Raw genomic sequence first — 18,241 nt, forward strand, 5'->3', positions numbered from 1 at the left:
GCCTCCCCCACCTCCCCCACCTCAGCGTCCCCGAAGGCGAGCTGGCCAGCAGAGTGGCTGACAAAGAGAAGATCATCATTCCGGCAGCTGAGAGAAGCCAGAGTTGGAAAGCCGTCGCTTACTCAGTGAACCTGGTCCAGGCCTCAAGGAACAATGCCCACCCCTGTCCACTCAGGGTTCTCCAGCTCCTGGTACACACACACATGGGCCTCACTGCCCCCTGCAGCTCCAGTCCCTTGGTGTGGGGCAGGTGAGACCAGAGAGGGGAAGGAACCTGTCCCAAGTCACACAGTGATAGTAGAGGATTCGAACCGCAGGCCCTGGTCAGGGACTGCGGGCCTGCACTGGACCTCCCATCTGGAAAAGTCAGGAGTAAGAGATTCACATTATGGAGTCTGTGTTGTGGGTTATGCCTGAGATATTTCCTTTAACCCTCAGAGAACTGGCGTGAGGTAGAACGGGCAAGTGAGCCCAGAGACTCTGCCTTGTTAAGGTCACATCGTCAACAAGGAGCCTGTGGGAACCATGGAGAGGTGGGTGAGCGCTCTGTCCCGGCCCCTGCTCTGTTCCTCCTGTCAGCCCTGGGAGCTGTTCAGCAGACCTGCTCAGAGCCTGGGGGCCCTGGTGGCCCTCACCCCAGGGAAGGGGACGCTCAGGAGCCCAGACACGGAGGTAATAGAGTGCTCCCACCCACAGCCCTGCGGATGCTCTCCACTGAGACTCACAACCTGGGTGGGCTTGGCCACCTAGCCAGACCAGGGGGAGAAGGGGGCAGATGCTGTGTGTCCCCCAGAGCAGCCTAGAGGGTAAACACCACGGGTCTGGAAGGTGCTGTTCTCTTCCTAAATTAAGGGCCTCTGAGCCACGGAGAGGTGCAGCCTCAGCCTCAGGGACCACGATGAGTTGTGGGCATCCCTTGGGCCCCAATGTCCAGAGGGGGTTTCATGGGTGCCTTTTGCTCAGGACTCTCACTGGGCAGGGGGACCCTGGTGGAGGAGGAGGCGGCTGTGGGTGTCTGAAGTCCCTGGGAGAAGGGCAGGCAGGACAGATGCCCATTTTGCAGAACAGGATCCTGAGTGAGGTTCCAAGGCAGGAGGTGTCATGCCCAAGGAGTGACCAGGCTAGATCCTGGACAAGGCAGAGGTCACTGAAGGGTAGGGACTATCTCGGGACTAAGATGAGCTCCCCCACCACCTGCCTTCCCCTCTCCACCCTCTCCGAGAGTCCCTTAGGAGGAACTGGGTGCAGGCTTGGGGTGATGACACCTGGGTAAGCCCACATTCTGGGCCGGAGCCTTGGCCCTGGCCAGTGTGGTGAGGCCAGGGGGCAAGGGTGGGTACAGCTGAGTCTGGACCCCTATTCTGCTCTTTATTGCTAGGTGACCTCAAGCAAGTGGCTCAGCCTCTCAGACACCCCACCTCCTTTCCAGATGGAGATCCATCTCTCCTCCAGCTCCTCCACCTTAAGAAAGCTCCGGACCATTACAGGGGGAGGGGTCAGATGGCTCCAGGGTAGTCCTTTGGGCAGAGACAATGGTGCTCCAGAGCCTAGAGTTCAGGGCTCAGCTCCTTAGCCACTCCCTTGCTCTGGTCACTCTTTCTTCTCATTCCCTGTGTACCTTGTGCCCTGCGGTTGTGGGCTGCGCAGACACAGGGGCCATTCAGGAAGAGTGGGGGGATGGGGACTGTGGAAATGTAAGGAAGTGAGTAACTAATTGCTCAAGGTCATAAACAGCCACGTGGACATCAGAACCACCTTCCCTAGGGGGGTCTACCAATCCTGGTCCAACTGCCACTCCCACGGCTGAGCCTATCTGAAGCAGCTCTGCCACACTGACCCTCCATCCCTGGGCTAGACTGGCCAGCTGTTTCCACTTCACAGAGGGACCCAATGGCTGCATGTCTTGTGGCCAGGGCCGGGAGCCCCTCCACTGTCCCCACACATTCTCCAGAGGGTAAGGCTTTCCTTAGTTTGAAGACCCACCTGGAGGTGCATCCCCTGACATGACCCTAGGGACTGCCCTCCCTTGGTGGCCAGAGCTGGCTCCAGCAGCAAGGCAAATATTTACCCCCATGGTTATCCAAACCCATCCAAAGGGGCCAGCCGCCCGCCTCCTGCATTCCTGGAATACATGTTCCCTGACCTCACCAAGTTGGGGGCTGGGGATCCAGACCCAGGAGAAGAGCCGGACTGGGCTCCTGGGCCTCGGTGGAGACCCAGGCCTGCTAGACACAGGGCAGGCAGCTTTCGGTCATCCCTTGGCCACTCACCGACTCCAGGAATCTCAGACTACTCTTGGAGAGCCGTGGGTGCTGGCGCTTGCTGGGGCACCGGTCAGCACACCACAGCTGGCCAGGCCTGGGCTGCCCAGGGTGGGGGTTGGGGCAGGGGCTATGCTGATGCCACATGAGAGCCTTGGTTCAGAGTTCCTCTCTCCTTCTACACACACACACACACACACACACACACACACACAGAGCGAATCAGCTTGCCAACAACAGGGCAGATCCTCTGCCTACCAGCGAGGGCTGTACTGCGCCACCTTGGCACAACCCCATCATTAGGGAGAAGGAGGGTCCCACTTTACAGAAAAGAAAATGCCCAGCAGAGCCCAAAGGCCACACGTTATAAAGAGGCAGAAGCCAGTGGCCTCAGCCCATAAGGCACCCCCAACCATGCATCTCCGTGGCGCCGTGGCTTCCCTCAGAGCCCTGTCCATCTTTCGATATCCAAAGGACCACCTCTTCCACATTGCTTTCCCTGAGAGTCCCTCAAGTGACCTTCCCCTCCCTGAATGTCCAGAACATCCTGATGGTGTTTCTCTCCTCCGGGTGCCGGGTGATCCCTTCAGCCATGAGACAGCGACCCTGTCCTCATTCCAGGCATGGCGGAGTCCAGCCCAGGGGTTTGGGGAGCCGTGAGTGCTCTGGGGAGGGCTGGACATCCTCTGAATCATTTTACCACAGAGCAATCACTACATTTGGCTTCAAAGAGCAGATAAGAAAGACAGACTTGGCAAGCAGGTAGTTGGGGTCCAGGGAAACTCCTGGGCAGGGCTGCCTTAGAGTCACGAGGTGCCCTGGGTCAGTAACCCTGTCTGTCTTCACTTCCCCTGAGAACTGTTCTACAGTCAGCCGCACCCAGCCCAGGGAAGCCCAGCCCGGCCCTGCCCTGCCGCTCAGCAGGCCCCTGGCTCTGCAGCCTTCCTCTCTCTTGCTGGAAAGTTTGCAAGGACCTGTGGGAGGAGCAGACAGGCAGCATTTGGCTGACTTGCTGGAGAGGTGGCAATGCCAGGCCTGGTGGCTCTGGACATTGGGAGATAGCAACATCTGCTTCTGAACCCTCACAGACACCTCCATGTGTGCAAAGCTCATGACCCAAGACACTCTATGCAAACATGGGGCCACACTCTGGCTCTGCTGGGGACCCAGAGTGCAAGTCAGGGAAGGAAGGATCTAACCTATCTCCTGCTTAGGTTCTCTCCTTTTCAAGATGGGGCTGCAAAGTGACTTCCAGGAGTTCTTTGTTCACTTATTCATTCATTCAATCATCCATTTCCTTCTTTTAATAACAAATGGCTGCTACTATCTGCCAGAGGAAAAGGAGTGGCGGGTGGGGGCAGGGCAAAGGGTCATGCGACACAGCCTCCCTAAGGTGTCCCACCATCTAGGGTGAGGTGGGGAGACGGGGATGGGCAGAGGGTTCCAGCAGGGGTGTGGGGATAGAAGGCTGGCAGGTGTACCCAGATCGGCCTAGGGGTAAAATGGGGACTTGAGGACATCATTCTCTTGGGCAGAGTCTTTGGGTGAGAGGGCAGCACTCCGGGGCACAGGCCCAGAGGTTTGGTAGGGAAGAGGCTGGGGCTGAAGACAGCACTATAGGTGGCAGAGCTGAGGCCCCAAACACTATGATATAGAGCTGCAACTGGGTGCCACCATCCGTGCTGTGCCCTTGTACCTTGATCAGAGGAACAGTTGTTCATTTGATGACTTAGGAGGAGGGAGACCCTTCCTTCCCTCTTCCCCCAAGGTGAATGGGCAGGTGCCAGAGCCATAGGCCTCTAGTTGTTAGGAATTGTTGCTGGGCCAGTTGGGGGTGGCTTTGGGAAGGAGGTGAGCCTCCCTCACCCTTTCCCAGAGGGGGATCTAATGCAGACTGTCAGGAAAGGGGACTCAATTCCCAGCCAGGGCCTGAGTTCGAATCCGGTCTCCCATCACTATGTGACTCCGCATGGTCTGTCCCTCTCTGGTCTCAGTTTTTCTCTTCCCGTGGCCCCACACCAAGCTAAAGCAGCAGTGGTGGTGTTTCGTGGGGCTGAGCACCACCCAGCAACAGGAGGGTGGCCGTCATCCTTAGAGGCTTGGATGGTGCTCACTGAGAAAGCGTGCTGTGTGGTACTGGGTAAGGAACTTAGCCTCTCTGGACCTTAGTTTGATCATCTGTAAAATGGAGATGAAGAGAGTCCCTGTTCTTACAGAGTTGAAGGACTTAACAAGATTCTGCCAGTACTGTGCTTGCCAGGGAAAGGCTTAGGGTGCAGGGGGTGGCCCTTGTCACACTGGCTCAGGGGAGCTGCAAGTACAGATGTGGGGTCCTACCCAGGTGGAGGTTCTAGACCCCACAACACAGAGACAGAGACCTGTCAGGCCCCATGGGGAAGGCACAGCCTTTCCTTTTTGGGGAGCTAGGGTCTCACCAACAGGAATCAACCAGGCTCCCAGCACCCACTTTTGAAGCCAAGGCCCTAAACTGAAGTTTCGTTTCTTGTCTCTGCTCATCTGTGGCTGCCCTGGAATCCTGGGGATGCCTCCAATCCCAAATCCCCTGTGACATAAAAGGGCTCTGGCAAAGGCTCTCAGAAGAGCCCTCAGAGGTCCCCAGGGAGCCCTGAGTCCAAGCCTACCTCCTACAGAGGCTAGGACACAAGTCCAGAGAAGAATGGGCTGGTACCATGGCCAGGATCAAAACCCAGGTGTTGGAGGTGGACTGAGGAGCTAGGGGGTCCAATCCTGCTCCACAAGCAAGTCACCTATCCCCCAGGTCTTGGCTTCCCCATCTGGGTTAGCACGGCTATGTCACACCCACTTGGTGCAGGAAGGTCGAAAGGCTGAAGGGCACAGGCACCCTCGATGGCCATGCAAACAGCCTAGCTCTGCATGTTCCCAATGACCCCCTTCCTGGGCCAGGGGCCAGCCTCCGGCGGTCACGTTTCCCAATCAGGCATCCTTCTGGGATTCTGGCCACAGTGGACCTGGCCAGTGCACAGTGATGGCCAAGGCCCAGATTTATAAGTGCCAGACAAAGGAAAGCGCTGTTCTTGCTATCAGGAGGTGGCGGGCCCCAAGACAGGCGCCGCAGTCACCCAGGCCGGGACAAAATCCCATCTATGCTGCTCACAAGCCAGGTGACCTTGGCCAAGTAAGTCCTCGGGCCTCCCTGACTCAGTTTCCTTGATGGGGTGTAGGGATGGGAGAAGGTTTGACTGGGTGATAAGTGCCTGACCCAGTCTCTGGCCCTTAGACGAGTCCTGGCACCAGGAACTCTTTTCATTTATTGAATCATTAAGTAGACCCCTCCCCATCCAAGGGCGGCCAGTGGTGTTTTCAGGGAGCTGCTGGAGGCTCAGGGAAGAAATTGGACAGCACTCTTGTCAGGCTCCCAGCACCCACTAGGGCTCTGACCACTCTTGAAGCCAAGGCCCTAAACTGAGGTTTCGTTTCTTGTCTCTGCTCATCTTCACTCTGAGGCCTGTCCCAAGAGATTTCTCCAGCCCAGACTCTGCAGAAGCTCACCTCCACTCTTGATTGGGAGGTGAAGCTCAAGTCTCATCTTTGTCTTGCACCCTTCCATGAGCTGGGGCAAGTGCCTCCTCATCCCTTGAGGTCCCCACCTCTCTATCTGCCAAATAGGAGGAGATACCTGCCTGACCCCAGGGTTGCCAGGAGGACTCTAAGAGGAGGCGGAGGAGGATGTGGTCAGGGTCCCCAATCTGTGTCATGCACTGCCTGCCCTGGCCAGTCCTGCTCCCCTGGGAAGCTCTGGGCTTCCTGACTCAGCCCTGACTGAGTGAGCACACACCCAGAGCAGGGCCTGGGGCCCACCCAGAGGTGCTAAGGACCTTGTCAGCTGCTTCCCAACTGTGGGCCTCAAGGCAAGACCAACATGCCCCTTCTTCTCCCCTGAGTCTGGGGTCTCCTTTGTTCTTTTGGAAAGCAGGGCTTTCTCAGCCTAATAGTTTAGTTGGATTCTCAGAGGATCCACCCCTCACCTGCCCATCTGTCCACAGGACTGACAGAACCTGCCCTCTGGGGCCCTGGAGGGACCTAGAAGGACCAGGGCCAGCCCTTGTGTGGTGCAACCAGCACTGGCCATGCAAGATCAGGAGTGCTGCAGTTTGAAATTGTCCTGAAAGTTCCTATGTTGGAAAGAATCCCAAAGTCATATGTTCACGGTTGTTGGTGGTGGGACCCCATGACAGCATTAGTGACTTTATGAAAAAAAAAGGAAGGAGACTCAAACTAGCACTCTTCCTCTCTCCATGTGATGCCCTCTGCTATGTTATGCCACAGGAAGAAGACCCTTGCCAGATGCTCTTGGATTTTCCAGCCTCCGGAATCATAAGAGGCAAATAAACTGTTATTCTTTACAAATGACCTGGCCTCAGGCATTCTGTTATAGTGGAGAAAATGGACCAAGACCAACTCCTGGTCCCAGAATGTTGGCTGGATGAATGAGCAGCGATGGCGGCGAGTGGCACCAACCCCACTCAGATCAAAGACGGAGGCAGGTGACAGCTGCACAGAGCTTACTGCACCTGCCCCAGGCCAGCTCTAATTGACACTCTTCATACATAGGAAGCCATGGTGAACTCACTTAGTCCCCAGAGCAATCCTATGAAGTGAGTAATGCTAATCCCATTCCATAGAAGAGGAGACTGAGGCTCTGAACCATGAAGTCACTTGTCCAGTGTTAGGAAATGGCAAAGCTGGCTTCAGCACAGGCTCTGGGCTCTAGAACTCAGGCACTGATCCAGAGGGTTACCTTCCCAGAGGCCCTTGGAAAAGGTAGCCCATCAGAGGCTGCCCTAGCCTAGCTGTAGGCCTTCCCCAGGGGCAGGACTCAACTTGTGGGGTGGGTTATATTTTGAAGTTACCCTGGACCTCACCTGGGGCCTGGGCCCAGAGCCCTTGGTCAGCCCAACTCTCAGGGAGGGAGGGAGGGGACTTCCTGAGTGGGGGAGCCTGGGATCTAGAGCTGGATCCCTGACTCCTCTCTCCTTGGTTTTGAGCTCTTGGAAACAGAGTACCCCCACCTCAGTAGAGCAGCCCACAGGGCCCAGATGTAGGCGGGAGAGATGAGCAGACAGGCTGGGGACTTCAGCACAGCATGCAGCCAGATGACACAGCGCCAGCAGTTCCTGACTCATAGCCACCCACCCCAGGACTCCACCCACTACCAGCACCCCCACCCTGGCTTGCACCCCGTGGCCCAAGACAGCTTCTGGAGTCCCCTCCCACTGAGGACCAGAAAGCCACAGAGGGAGGAAGGAGCAGTGGGCCCCACCCAGGGCTGAGTGGGACACAGGGACACCCAGAGGAAGAGGTGAGGGGCATGGCGCCAGTACTGGCTCTGCCCAGCCCTCCAAGCAGCACCCCACCCACCCCAGCCTGCGTTCAGCACCCTAGTCAGGAGGAGCGAGGGCCAGCCTGGGTCCCCTGGTGCTGACACCCACTTCGGGCAACTTCTTACCACGTGACTCTTCCTGAATCAGGTCCCTCCTCTGGGATGTGCGCACCAAGCTCCCCTGAGGCCAGCTCCTCTCTCTAAGGGCATCCCATTGCCAGTGACTTGTCATCTGTCCTAATTGTGCCTGGACCTTCCTACCTCTGCACCATTGCCTGTGCTAATGCTGCTGTTGGGACGGTCCCCAGTCCCTGTGGTCTGGCTTGCAAGGAAGGGCACAGGGGGTTGGCTCTGTGCTCCTTAAGTCTTGAGGACTTCCCACAGCACCCTATGGCCCATCTCCTGAGGCCTCAAGGGGTGATGTGTCCAAGGCCACCACACTCAGCTGTCACTATGCCATGGGGAGTGGCTTGGGCTGTTCAAGTGTAGGGATTTTCCCATTGCTGAGGAGCTTTGAGCTGGTCCAAGGGTTCAAGGTGGCCCTCTGGTCTGTCAGTCTGTCCAGTGTTACTGTGACTTGGGCTTGCTTGCTCGGTGCCCTGACCTCTCCTTAGCTCCTTGGGACTCAGTTAAAGTCCCTGCTACTATCCCTGCTGACCATGGGCTGGGTTGAGCTGGGGACGCCTCTCAGGAAAGAGGAGAAAGATGGCGTTGGGAGGGTGGCAGGGACCTTCCCACAGTAAGATCCCCCTGTCCCCTCCCCGTTTTCCGTCACAGACCCACTAACCTGGTGCATCTGCCTGGGTAGAGCAGAGCCTGAGGAGAAGGAAGGGCTCCTCCCAGCCCTGCAGGGATATACGAGGGGGTCCTGAGTAGTCACCCCAAGTACAATCCGGCCTACCCCAAGTCCTGTCTCCAGTGGGATGCTCATAGATGGAGGAGCCTCCACCTCTGCCCTTGCCTTCTACAGAGGCCCAGCGTTGGTGAGTGACTCGTCCGAGTATACCAGCAAGCTGGTGGCCCATCCCGGACCAAGGTCCCAGCCTCCAGGCTCCCAGACCTAGCCCCGTAGGAGGTTTCTCCTTCCAGGCCCCCAAAAGGTCAGCGACTCCAGAGGAGCCCAGTCACCAGTATGTGTGGGGTGAGGGGTGGGTGTGGGCCCAGAGCTCCTGCCAATGGGAGGCCCTGGGGGTGGTGGTCAGGGCAGGTCAGACGCAGGGCAGCGACAGCTCAAGGTCGGGCTTCCTTTCTCAGAAGGGCATGATTCCTGGAGGCAGCTCCCATGGGAACAGGAGAAGCACCAGCCCGGGGAAGCTCGGGTGGGACACAGGCGGTGCCGGGGCAGGGTTTCCTGTTGGGGGTGGGCGGCCCTCGCAGAGGCTGGGTGACCTGCGCGGCTGTGCCCCTGGGGACAGGCCAGGCTGGGTTTTGCCTCATCCCTGGCCCTGGCCCATCCTCTCGCCGGCCCTGGCTTCCTGTCCCTCTGGCTCCACCCGACCCAGGGGAGAGGGAGGGCCCACGGAGGCCTCCTCAGAAGTCCTAGAGTTTTCTGGGGGCAGAAGTGATCAGGTGACTCTCGTGTGCTTGGTGGCCTTTGGCCTCTGGCCTCCAGGCCTCCAACCATTTGTTTTACAGGATGAGCCCTCGACAAAAGAAGCCCTGGCACAACTTGGGACCTTGAGCTTGCTCCACCCTGGGCAGCTCGACAGTATCATTTTGGAGACGTCACGTCCAGGAGACCAGGGTGAGAGAGAGAAGAGGCCAGACCCACTGCAGGCCTCGAGGCAGAACGTCCTGGTGTCAGAGACCAGAGCAGCATAGCGCTGCCTTTGGAAGGCACAGCATCCCAGCAGGCAAGGCGGCCCTCCAGCCCCTCACCAAGAGGACATGAGGACATGATGTCTGACCACAGCCCAGAGGAAGGCCCTTTCCCCATCCCAGCACAGCAAGGTGCTCACAGTGTCAGGAGAGACTTCCAGAGACACCAACTCCATTCTGGGTGGTGCCAGGAGTTAGGGGTGCACCTATCCATGGCTGGGGGCATGGCAGGAGTGGAGGGGTGGCTGGTCAGACCCAGTGAGAGGAAGGGATTGGAACACAAGCCTCTGTGGTTCAGCACACACAATATGGGCAGCTGCCTCCAGGTCCCCATCAAGGTGACTTAGAAAGCAAACAGGCCAGAGTGAGGAGGCCCTGAGGCCCATCGCCCACAAAGGCACACTCCTGGGGAGGAATGCAGACAGGAGGGAATAAGAGAGGCCACAGGCACAGGGACAGAGCTGGGCCCCAGGTCTCCTGCCTGCACACGGGTGGCCCAAAGACAACCCCATGAAAGCAAATCCACAGAAGTCCCTTGTGACCTGGGGCCTCCTGACAGGTGGGGCAGTGGGTCTGCTCATGTCGGGCAGGAACCAACTTAAGCCATACCCTGGCTGCCCGGGCGGGACCTGGAGGACAGGCTCCCATGACCAGAACGCATCTGCTGGGCTGTCTGTGGGGGGGAGTCTGGGGGGGACTCAGTCACAGGACACTAAAGGCCTATGGTCTGTGGCCTAAGGCAAGCAGGGTGGAAGACAGGCAGACTTGAGTCTGGTGGGGGCCAGGACTCAAGTCCACCATGGCGGTAGGAAGCCTCGGACCCTGAGGTGGGCCATGTCAGCCGTGGGCAGGAGTAAATGCTGAGGCAGCATTCTGGGGCTCTGCCTACGAGCTGTACTACTAGCCCTGCCCAGAGCCCATGCCAAGTGGTGGACCCCGGCGGTCCTCTCAGCCACTGGCTACCCCCTCGATCCCTTCTTTAGAGCTAGAGTTTCCCTCTAGAAACTAAGAGAATGGCCTTGAGCCCATGTGAGCACCATATCCCCGAATCCCATCACTGCAGAGAGAGGGCCTGGTGATGCTCTGCTGGCCCTGATGCCAACCTTCATCTTGGCTTCTGGTGGGCTCATCCTGTGGGGAGGAGTGTGCCTCAGCTTCCCCAGAGCCCAGGAAGCTGGAAATGTCACCTGTACCTTGAACTTGGTCTCCACCCACTGCTCCCCCTCTCTGGGCTCCCCTCCCCTGACCCTTGGGTCCACCCTGTGCTGCATGGCGGGGGCTGGGCAATAAGCATCCCCAGGGCCAGGGGTGTGGCTTTCACTGAACACAAGCCCAGCCTTGAGGTGGCTGCCAGGAAATGTTTGTCAAAGGGACAAAGGAAAGAGGCAGCTGGTGCCAGACAGACACACAAATGCAGGTGGATAGCAAAGCATGGCCCCCAAAAGCCACCACAGCCCTCCTTGTCCCTCAGGCCCTGCGCTATCTAGGACAAGACCCATAGTGAAGGCTGGAAAACCAGGGTGAAGGCCAAGGGAGCCCACTCAGGCTTTCTCAGGTGGGCCTGGAGAAGGGTCCCCGATGCCCGGGGCTCAAGGGCTATGTGCTCTGTCCCCCATCACATACTGGCTCTGGCTCCACCTCCCTGGAGGAATTGAACCCTCTCCCCAGCTAGAAACACCTTCTCTGTCCGTGAGGGACTCAGCAGCATCTCTCAGCTCTCTGTTGAGCCCTGCCCCCAAGTTGTGGCTCCTTCCTCTTGGAATGGCCAAGGGGTGGGACATGGACATTTAGAAAAAGATCATGGGGGTCTTTGCAATGAAAGGGGATTCTGTCCAGACAACAGGAAGAACACATAGATATGAGGTTCCACAGAGGTTCTGGACAGGTGCTCTGCCACCTCCCTACTGCTATCCAGCCCAGGATCCGGACATAGCAGATGCTTGATACATATCTGCTGAGTCCATCAGCAGCTAGACGGATGCATGTGGAAGGCCTGACTTCTATTCTGCCAAGGCAGCCCGGGTCCTGCCGCAAACTCCAGGGACCATGACTGATGGAGGCTGGGTCCAAGTGTGCCCACCCCCACCCAGGCCAAGATGCTGCCTTCTGGGCTCTTCCAGGTCAGAGATTGCCCGTCCTCTCTGTTTCATGGTGGGAGGGGTCTCTGATCAAGCCCAGTGTCCACTCTTGCCAGACAGGACAGGGGAAAGTAGAGATCCAGGGCCTTCCCTCGGCCCAGACCTTCCCAATCACAGCCCAGGGGCCCAGGAACTCTGGGATCTGACCAGGGCCTGCTGCTGGCCCAGAGCCCACAAGCCCACAGCATGGTGGCCCCTCTCTTCTGTTCCGTGTCACAGCCTCCTGGCTGCCGCCAGCCTAAACTGCTTACTTAGACAAATAGGGAAAGAAGGCAGCCATGTGATGGCTGAGGTTTCCTTGACCCAGACCACACACACACACAGGCGCACGCGCATGCGTATACACACACACACACACACACACACACACACACACACTACTCCTGTGGGTCAGGTGGTCATGCAGTCCTGAAGGACAAGGGCTGGGCCAACTTGGGTTTCTGTATCTCTGAAGGACAAGTGACCTGGTTGCCTTTCTTTACCCAGAAGAATATTCTTTCCAAACACTTGCTCTCTTCTCCCTGGACAGGCCAGGTCCGGGCTGGATGGGAAGCAAGTGGAGTGGGGGGTCCAGTCCGGTGGCCTCTATCTGGGTTTTTCCTTCTGGGAAACTGTGGCCACCCAGTCACTCCCCGAGAGCAGGAGAATCCCGAGCGGCACACAGGCTGGAGGTGCAGGGAGCCGAGGCTCAGGAGGGGCCCAGGCTGCCCGTGTGCTCAGCTGGAGCACTGGTTTTGCAGCTGGACTCCAGGGCATGACCTGGGGAGTCGAGGGGATGAGAGGGGCTGAAGGAGCCATGTCCAGTCCCACATGGCAGGCCAGGCTCTGCCCCTGTTCAGCTGCCTGGACAGATCTATGGCCAGCGACTCGAGGGCCCCTGCAATATTGAGGAGCTCTGTCCCCAGCCACTCTCCCGGAGGGTAGGCCGACATGGGTGCTCTGTCACTGCCCCTGCTCTGTGGGGACCGTAGCCAGCTCCCACCTGCCCTGGCCTCCGGCCTTCCTGCCAGGACCCCAGCAGCACAGAACCCAGCAACCCAGCGCTGATCTCAGGTGGGCCGAGAGTTCCTAAACCAAGGCCAGTCCCCCACCTAGCCAGGAAAGCCCTCCACACAGTCCCTCTGAATGTCCTCAACCCCAACTCAGGGGACCCGGGGCACTGAAACAAACACAAACCAACCTGAAGGTCCCCCACTAATTAGAGGTGGACTTGGGATTTGAACCCACAGAATCCAGCTCCAGAGTCCTCCTTCTCCATCAGTCCCTACCCACAAGCCCAGGAGCTATGGCCCCCGCTGCTGGGCTGGGCCTGTCCCCCACAGAGCTCCTAACCAGGCTTCTGGAGGCCAGGCCCTGCTCCGCAGGGGTGCACAGGTCTGTCTGCTGGCCCCAGCCCGGTGACCCACACCCAGCGAGCTCCCCCTTCCTCCTCCATCTGCCCAGGAAGCCTGTTTTGTGGCGGCTCTCGGTGGAGAAGGAAGGAGATGGGCAATGAGGGAAGAGGCAGAAAAGCGAGGAAGGGAGGCACACAGGGAGGGTCACAGACAAACACGGAGGAGGCACGAGAGCACAGGGAGAGGCCAAGGTGGGGCAGAGAAGGGCCCGGAAAAGGAGAGCGCTGGGCGTGGTGGGGCACGCCTGTAATTCCAGCGGCTCTGGAGGCTCAAGTAGGAGGATCACAAGTTTGAGGCCAGCCTCAGAAACTTAGTTGAGCCCTAAGCCACTTAGTGAGACCCTGTCACAAAATAAAACATAAAAAGGGCTGGGGATGTGGCCCAGTGGTTAAGCACCCCGGGTTCAATCCCCAGTACCAAAAAAAAGAAAACACAGAAAGAGGAAAACCTGGAGAATAGAAAGAAGAGGGAGGGGGAGATGAGAGGGGGAGGAGGAAGAGGGAGGGACAGGGAGCACGAGGAGGGCAGAAACGAGGAAATCTGAGGGAAGAGGAGGAAGGGAAGGCAGGCGGGAGCGGGAAGGAGGTGGAGGGCGGGAGAGGAAGCCGGAGCCCAGGAGAAAGGCAGACGGGCCACCAGGAGGTCGCAGGGGGAGAGGGCCTCGGAAAATGGAGAGACAGACAGAAAGCCAGCCCGCCCACCAACATTAAATACCTAACAGGAGATGACAAATCAAATGGGAATTACTGCGGTAAAAACATAATTAGAAACTTGATTGAAGTTAAACAGAATTTACATAACACTGCAAATTAACTTTACACGGAAACTATTCACTGGGAAGGCAATGAAGAGGCATTTCATTAGTAATCTATATTTAAACAATAGGCACAATGGAGGGAACTTGGTGCCTTCAGTTGGAGCGGAGCCGGTGCCAGAGGCTGCTAGAGGACCCAAAGCAGTGGGTGCTCCAAGTGCAAGTGGGCAGGGTCCAGGGCAGAATCGGAAGCCACTTCTGCCTCTGCCTTGCTGTGCGGCCGTGGGCCCTCTTACCTTTTCTGGGCCTCAGTTTCCTCACCTGCAAAACTAGGATGTTGGAGAGGTGGTTTGTAAGTCTGGCTATTCTAGGAGAGCCTGGGAGATGGGAGAGGGCTCTGATAAGCTTGCGGGCTTTGTAGGGGAACGGGATGGTCCTGCCTGATGCCACTGAGGCAGGGGAAGATTTGAGGGAGAAAACAGGTAGAGACAGTCCTACAGAAAAGTGAGTCCGAAGGCACAGGGTTACCTGTCTCCTGCCCTAGCACGCTAATTAGATGACCACAGCGTCCTGCTATGAACACAACACCAGTCCCTCACTGCGCAAGTGGCTTCCCAGTCCCCAGTGCAGAGTCAGAGGGGCATCTCCCTCACTGTGTCCTCGGGGAGCGGGTCAGCAAGCCCCTGCCTAGCTCCATGCAAGTCTCAGCCTGGAGACGTCTCCGGAGACTCTGCCCACAACCCAGTCATGTCACACCAAGTGGCTTCCGCAGGCCGACTGGACTTTGCCCCTGTGGCTCCCATGGCTTGGGCACATGAGCCCTGACCTCCTGCCCAGCTCAGCACTTCTCTCCTCAGCCTTCCTGGAGGCCCGACTGGGTGCCTTTCCTGCCGGAGGCTGCAGACTCCTGGTGACATGGAAGTGGCTGGTTCTGTCCCTGGGCCCCACTGTTCCAACAGGACTGGCAGCTCTGGGACAGGGGAGCCCTCTGTTGTCACCTCTGTACGTGCCAACCTGAGCCCTGTGTTTGGCACAAAGCAGGCGATTATCAGGTTCCAGCGGGCAGTGGTCAGGGTGACCCTTCAAGAGGTGGGTAGGAGGTGAGGTGGACAAAAGGCCCAAGAGACCCTGCACTCTGATCCTGAGGGAGAGGTGAGTGGCATGAGGGGCCAACCTCAGACAGACAGGAACAGCTCAGAGACTCCTGGCTTCGTTTCTGTGGTCTCTGGGGCTCCCTGTCCCAGTGCCAGCTCAGGGCACTGCAGCTGCCGAAATCCTCCTGCTGTGGGGGCGTGTCTGGGAGCTGAGGGAGGGAGAGCAGGCCCCCAGCTCCTGGGACACACCTGCTCCCCAGGGTCCTACCAGCCCATCCTGGCCCAGGGGGGGCCCTCCTGGGAGAGACTGAGAGACAGAGACAGACATGGAGAGACAGAGATCTGCTCCTCATCCACTCACGACCCAGGATGGTTGCCGTTCCTTTAAGATAAAGGAGCCACTGGGTGCTTAGGAATTGCATAGCGCTGTTGGGTGTCCTTCCCCTGTGGGTAGCATCTGAGCTGCCACCTTGAGCCCTGTGTTTTCAGACAAGTGCTCCCGGTAAGGGGGGCGTCCCATGAGCCCAAGAACCCTGAGTGGCAGCAGAAGGTCAGGTGAGCTGGGTGAGGCTGCTTCAAAGAAAGTGCAAAAGTGGGCAGACAGGAGGGCAAGAGGCTCGGCTGTGGGGGTGCTGGCTAGGGGGACAGGGAGAGCCAGGTCAGGGGCCACTTGCACACCAGACAGGTACCTACAGGCCTTCACACCTGTGTGGCCAGGGGTGAGAGGAGGAGGCCTTGGATCTTCCCCTCCAAACAGCTCATTATGGAGACCTCTGAGCCTTTGTGTGCATTCCCTCTGTTCCACCTGCCTGCAGTGCCCTTCCCTGCTCTGTCCAGTAACACAGACAGACTCTTGTCCGTTCAGAGCTTGCTCTTCTGTCTGCCTCTTCCCCCGGGCTGCACCTTTCTGACTGCTGCTGCCTCCTCCTCACCTGCCCTCCTCCTGGGGGGCCAGATGGCCATGACTCAGACTCAGGTCCCTGACCTTCACTCCCTCCCCGCACCTCGAGGTGACCTCAGCCGCACAGCCTGCAACTCCAGCTGTGCACCACACTCCCAAATCCGCATCTGTAGCCGCTGGGACCTCTCTTGCCTTCCAGACTCCCAACCAGCCGCCACTCAGCCTTTCCACCTGGATGGCTCAAAGGCATCTCTCACTCCAAGCCCAACTCCTCGGCTTTGATAAGCCCTCCCCGGCCCACCTCCCTTCTCCCACTGGCTCCCGTCCCCAACCTAGGAGCCATCCCTGGCGGTCTGTCTGTGACCCTCCCCTCTCGCCCACCAGCAGGCTGTCCCCGGAGTCTCAGACACATTCTGACTCTGCAGCTTCTCACCTCTTCCCCGCCACGCCCTCCTCTACGCCGCCACCACCAGAGACCTCCTGCTCCACACTGTCACCTCCATGAGTGGGTCCCCGCCGCCTCTCACCTTGTGCCCCTCACAGAGCACCAGCCCCCGGATTCCCTGCTTCTCACCCCAGCTCACTGCCTGTGGCATCTGGTCTCCCACCTGGAGCCCCTGTTCCCTTTCCTGCAGTCATTTCTTAACACTTAGCATCACCTCACATACGAGACAGAGATCCGATTTTCAGGAATTCATTGCCCACATCTCCTCATAAGAACAGAAGCGCCCTGAGGGGTGAATCTGTCTGTCTATTCCCTGCTATTCTCGTCCAAGCTTCAAGAGGTCCTGACACAGCTACTTCCGATAAGTATTTGAGGAATGAATAAAAGGACAGTGCCTCTTCCTGAATACCTGCTGAGGGCCCAACTCACAACCCCTCCTGCCTCCCTTGGGCAGTACCCAACGCTGCGCAGTCAGCACCGCCCCACGGTAGTGAGCCCAGCTCTGGGATCCCGAGTTGGCCTCTGCTCATCTCCAAAACCCAGCCCTCAGTGCAGGTCTGACCTGGCGCAAAAGTCTGTGTGTGTCTGATGAATGAATTAAATAGAAAATGGGTGGATAGATGAATGGGTGGATGGACGGATAGGGAGGGGGATGGATGGATGGAGGTGGATGGATTCATGGGTGGGATTAGATGGATGAGTGGGTAGAGGTATTTGGATACAAGGATGGATGGATAAATAGACGAATGGATGAATAGGTGAGTATATGGTGCAAGAATGGATGGATGGATGGATGAGGCTGGATGGGTACAAGGATGCATGGATAGATAGATGGATGGATGGACAAATGGATAAGTGGGGGGGAGGATGGACATGTGAGTGAGTAGCTAGATGAATAGACAGAAGAAAGAACAGGTAGATACATGGATAGGTGAGGAGATGGCTGATGTATGGACAGATGGATGGATGAGTCTCACCACAAGCACACAGTGGAGCCTAGCAGTGGCTTGGGTTCAATAGCAGGACTTCTCAGGGAGGATGGGTCAGACCAGTGCGTGGTAAAGTGGAGATGCAGATGCATTCAATAGGGTGGTCAGAGCTGGCTCTGCGATCCCTGGCAGACCCAGTCACTTCCTGTGCTTGGGTCTCATGGTCTAAGCATGCAGATAACTCTTGCCCAGGGCTGCCAGAGAGACAGCGTGGAGTCTGAATGCTGTCACAAAGGAGCTCACAGGCACAGTGAAGCTGCTCTGGACGTCCGCCTTCCATGATCCTCTCAGGCCCCACCTGCTCCTTGGGACCACATCATGCTCCACCCCCCCCCCCACGCCTCCCCCTGCTCTGGGGCCCTGGCTCCACCCTCAGAGAGTTCAAACTGGGCCAGGCTGCTAATGTCACCTATGTCCAAAGAACAATTGATCCACCTCATTCACAGAACCTCAAGAATCAGAGTAAGCGGAGGGCCTGAGGCCAGCACCCATGTCAAGGCACACAGAAGCCCAGAGTGTTTTGTGGTGGTAAGGACAGCTCATAGGAAGGTACAGGGAAGCCCGCGGCCAGGTCAAGAACAGCTGGGGGAAGACCACAACCCTGAGCTCGGGTCCACCCATCACTTCCCGACCTCGCCCCCGCCCAGGTTTCGCATGACCTGGGCACCAGGGCCGTGAGGATCTGGTGTTACCTTTCAGGATCTGGCAGCTCAGTGACGGGGGAGTCTCCTCTCCTTCCCTCACACACCTTGCAGCATTGGTCTGATGTCACAGGCCCCTTCCTTCTTCCTCCTGGGAACACAGGGGAGAGACGGGACACGCATGAGCAGCCAGGCACACAGACAGCTGTCTGCCCCTCCTCTCTCTGTCCCACCACTGGACTAGTTCCCGTGGCCGCTGAGGCCACTTAAGCCCACTGTGGGATGCTTGATGGATCAGCCCGCGACATCCTCCCACCCAGCAGCCTCCAATGAGCAAGACGACTCCTCCTGGTGAGATTTAAAAAATACACGCACACACGTCTTGTTAGCTCTGGGGCTCCGCGGCTATTGTGTCTCTTCTTGGTGAGAAGAGCAGACAGCCAT

The 18,241-nt window shown here is 57.9% G+C and overlaps 1 protein-coding gene across 3 annotated transcripts in view; it reads right to left on the reverse strand.

Moving 5' to 3' along the window:
* Positions 1 to 18,241, reverse strand: part of Zmiz1 (zinc finger MIZ-type containing 1) — a 199,552-nt gene that overhangs the window by 138,224 nt on the left and 43,087 nt on the right. For all 3 annotated transcript variants that reach the window (XM_015504587.2, XM_015504588.2, XM_015504586.2), the window contains exon 4: positions 17,849 to 17,948. The gene's annotated coding sequence lies outside the window, so the exon portion shown is untranslated. The remainder of the gene's footprint in view (positions 1 to 17,848; positions 17,949 to 18,241) is intronic.

The sequence above is a fragment of the Marmota marmota genome, unplaced genomic scaffold (assembly GCF_001458135.2).
Source record: "Marmota marmota marmota unplaced genomic scaffold, marMar, whole genome shotgun sequence".
Taxonomy (NCBI): Eukaryota; Metazoa; Chordata; class Mammalia; order Rodentia; family Sciuridae; genus Marmota; species Marmota marmota.